We start from the raw sequence: 4140 nt of genomic DNA, 5'->3' as shown, positions 1-4140 counted from the left end.
TGTTGTTGTTGTTGTTGTTGTTGTTATGTGCCATCAAGCTGCGTACAACTCATAGTGACCCCATGTACAATAGCTCTGAACCCCGCCCTATCCTGAGCCAGTCTCACTAACTCTGACACACCTATGCCCATTACTCCAGTTACTATATCAATATGTCTCATTCGGGGTATTCCTCTCCTGTGCAGTTTGCCCACCCTTTTGAGTATGATGTCCTTCTCCAAGGACTGGTCTCTCCTGACCATGTGTCCAAATTATGTGAGATGGAGCTTCAAAATCCTAGCCTCAAAGGAGAAAGAACCTTGGTTTCAATCTTTCTAAGTCAAACCTACTTGTTCTCTTGGTAGTCTATAGTACGTTCATACTCTTCTCTAGCACCATAACTCAAAGGCATTAATTCTTCTTCTGTCATTCAAGTAATTGTTTAGTTCTCTGATGTAGCAAGTAATTCTGAAGACCATTACATAAATCAGGTGCACCATGGTCTCTAGACTGATATCATTGCTCTTCAGAACTCTGAAGAGGTCCCTGAGTGTAGATTTTCCCAGTGCCATTAATCTCTTGATTTCCTGACTGCTGGTGCTAACAGTGTTTATTGTGGAGCCAAGTAAGCTGTAATTGTTAACAACCTGAATCTCTTCTCCATTTATCACGGTGCTGCCAATTGCCCCAGTGATGAGAATCTTAATCTTCTTGATGTTGAGCATCAATTCATATTGAAGACTATAGTTGTTGACCTTAAGTAGCAAGTATTTCAGGTACTCCTCATTTTCAGCAAGCGAGGTTGTATATAAACTCCTTATTTAAGATATTGTTCATCAAATCTTCTGTTACTTACACCCAATAATTTTCTCAACAATACTCTATTTTATAGCTATCCAAACAGGAAAGAAAACAGCTAATGAAAGGAAATAATAGAAGATGACTTCCTGAACTAAAAACAGACAAATCTTCAATCTTCAGATATGGGAGGATATACAAGAGAGAAAAAGAAACAAAAAATGTTTTTAAACATATAAATATAGTCTGATAAAATTTATGAACGAAAAAAAATAAAGAGCATATTCTACATGCTTCCAAAGAGTCAGGATTTTGTGTCTAGAATTTAGTTGCCACCCAAGCTATAATTTAGATGAGCACAAAATAAAACTTTTTAAATTTACAATCACTAATTAATCTCCATTTGTGGTTTCAGTCTACCAGCTGCTCCACAGGAGAAAGATGGGCAATCTCCTCCTGTGCGATTAACTGCCTCTGAAAACCCACTGGAGGGTCAGTTATGGATTGGTTCCAATTCAACAGAATATAACAATAATTAATCCCCATAATGTAGTGACTTTGTTTTGAAATGCTGGCTCATCTTCAGTCACCATTTTTATCCATCTATTTATTTTATTAATTTTAATGAAAGTTCACAGAGTTGGGATTTCCACTCATTTATTGTTGCATTTTTGTCACTACCCATCTACCCTCCCCCCAAGTTGGCTCTTCTCTTTGAAAACTAAAAGAAAAATTCTTTCATTGGTTATAAAATCCCCACCTCACCTCTGAGTATACTCCACTATGAAGCCTTCATTCTGAACTCTTGTCATGACCATAATACCCAATCATATATTGCTTTTAAACTGTTCTCTCCCTCATCTGTTTCAATGCATTATACATAGTTTACCTAATTTTTCTCAGTCTCACCCCAAGTCTGATGTCAGTCCCATTCTACAACAGTGGCACCATGCAGTATTTGTCCTTTTGTGACTGAGGTATGTCACTCAGCATAATGTCCTCCAGGGTCACCCATTTTGAATAATATTTCATGAGTTCCTTGTTTTTCAATGCAGCGTAGTATTCCATTGTGTGAATATACATGCCATAGCTTCTCTATCCATTCATTTGTTGATGGGCTCTTAAGTTGTTTCCAGCTCTTTGCTATTGTGAACAAAGCCGCAATAAACATGGGTGTGCATATATCTGTCTGGGTGACAGCTATAGTTTCTTCAGGGTATATTCCCAGTAGAGGAATTGCTGGGTCAAATGGTATTTCTATTTGCAACTTTTTGAGAAAGCACCATACAGGTTAGGTATTTTGTTACTAATAGAAACGTTCAAACTCCCTAGATTTTCCATGGGAGAAAAACAGACAGTCTCCACCTATAATGATTTACAACCTCAGAAACTTGCTAGAGAGCCTCCATGAGTCAGAATCAATCTGACGGCCGTGGGTGTAGATCATCACTTATACCATCACTCTATAGGACTAGCTGTCCTCTAGAGTGGAAGGAGACCTTCTTGGACAATCTTCCCAGCTCCAGACATAGCCACACCAGGTCTAGTCCTAGGCAGACTCCACAGAGTTTATTTAAAAATTGTAAACTGTGATGTCATACAGATGTTGTTTTGGCTTGGGGTATGAGGGCATTTCATTTGTCTACAACATACATTTTTTTAATTGAATCTATTGTCAGCATTTAAAAAATTGAAATGTTTCACATAAAAATCTGAATTTCTAGTTTTTCTTGACAAGTGAGAAGATTCTGGCAACCCTAGGCAAGGAATTCCACATACTAACACCCAGCATATGCTGAGAATTGGCTCCCTTGGGACCAGCTGGTGCTCCCCTGGTCCTATGTACCCTGTACATGCACTGCTTTCATACCTATGCAGCACTATGCTCTGAACCTATCAGTCTTGGGTTATATTCTCTGGAAGCAGTGTCTGAGACAGATTCTTATGACTGAAGGGATATTTTAGAATAAAAGAGTGTGAGGAGGACAGGCCAGGACAAGGGAACAAAACCAAGCTGGCTCTATCTCAGCTCCAGATCACCGTCAAATCTCTGGGGAAGTTCTGGAGTACAAACTGCACCACAGAGTCAATCTGTCCCTGAGGTGAGGAAGTGGGGGTGGGGGCAGGACAACCTCATGGCCTGTTCAGCTTCCATTCAGCCCAGGCTAGTTCTTCAGGGAATGGAGTAGTCATACATCATTAGCTCACAGTCTTGGGTGGCTCGTGGCATGGGGTTAATGCACAGATCACACTCAATGCCATGGAATCAGTTGCAACTCATAGCAACTCTGCGCCAGGTTTCTGAGCCTTAAATCTTGATGGGAGGAGACTGTCCAGCTCTCTTCCTCAGAGTTGCTGATGGATCCAAACTACTAGAGATGGGTATTGCTTAGCAGTGCAACACTGGAGCTCCCGTGGATGCACAGATAGTTGCTAGGGAAAGAGGAAACGAGCTGACTGCTTACAGGATCTACTATGCCAGGTCTCCACTAAACATAGGGAAATAAGCCTAGACCACAGTGCTTCAAAGGGAAAACGGAGAGTCTATCTCCTTAATGCCATAAAGAATAGTCTTTAAAGTTTAGTATGCAAACAGTGCTTGACTACTGACAGGTCAGACGTTTGAATCGGTCAGCTGCTCTGAGGAATAAAGATGTGGCATTCTCCTTCTGTAAATATTACAGCTTTGGAAACCCCATGGGACAGTTCTACTCTATCCTTCAGGGTCACCATGAATGAGGATCAACTCTACAACAATGGGTCTACCTGGGCCCTAAAAAACACCTGGATTTGCCTCTCAGATTAAGTGCTGCTCCCCTCATTAGCCTTAAACAATTCTCTTCATATTATTCAGGAAAAAGTACTGCAACAATGAATGAATGGAAATCCAAAGTCTCTGTAAATTTTAATTAAAATTAATAATTGAAAAAAGTCAAGGATGATCAAGGTTAAGGTCATATGAGTAGGACAGTGATCTTTGGAATTATTAAAGCTAACTACACTGAACCCCTCCTTTGCCTTTTCTGTTATCTAGGAAGTTACCCAGGAAGTATTAAAAGAAGACGGAAAGAATATACTGAGTCACTGTATAGAAAGGAATTGGAAGACACAGAAGAATTTCATGAAACGACATTTGAGCAAGAGCCTATGGTGATGAAAAAAGAAGTTCAGGCTGCTTTCAAGGAAATGGCAAAAAATAAGGCCCCAGGAATAGATGGTATAACAACTGAAGTATTTCAGATAACAGATGCTGCCCTGGATGTGCTCACCAATTGTGCCAAGAAATCTGGAGAACAACCACTTGGCCAACTGACTAGAAGAGATCTATATTTATTCCTATCCCAAAGAAAGGTGACCCAACAG

General features: G+C 40.1%; 1 protein-coding gene across 1 annotated transcript in view; it reads right to left on the bottom strand.

Moving 5' to 3' along the window:
* The window catches only part of FSIP1 (fibrous sheath interacting protein 1), a 186668-nt gene that overhangs the window by 148333 nt on the left and 34195 nt on the right, over positions 1-4140 (bottom strand). The window lies entirely within an intron of this gene.

Source organism: Elephantulus edwardii, unplaced genomic scaffold (genome assembly GCF_000299155.1).
Source record: "Elephantulus edwardii isolate Elephantulus edwardi_28Jun2011 unplaced genomic scaffold, EleEdw1.0 scaffold00026, whole genome shotgun sequence".
In the NCBI taxonomy this organism is placed as follows: domain Eukaryota; kingdom Metazoa; phylum Chordata; class Mammalia; order Macroscelidea; family Macroscelididae; genus Elephantulus; species Elephantulus edwardii.
Note: the sequence above shows the minus strand (reverse complement) of the source record. Positions and strands in the feature narration are given on the sequence as shown.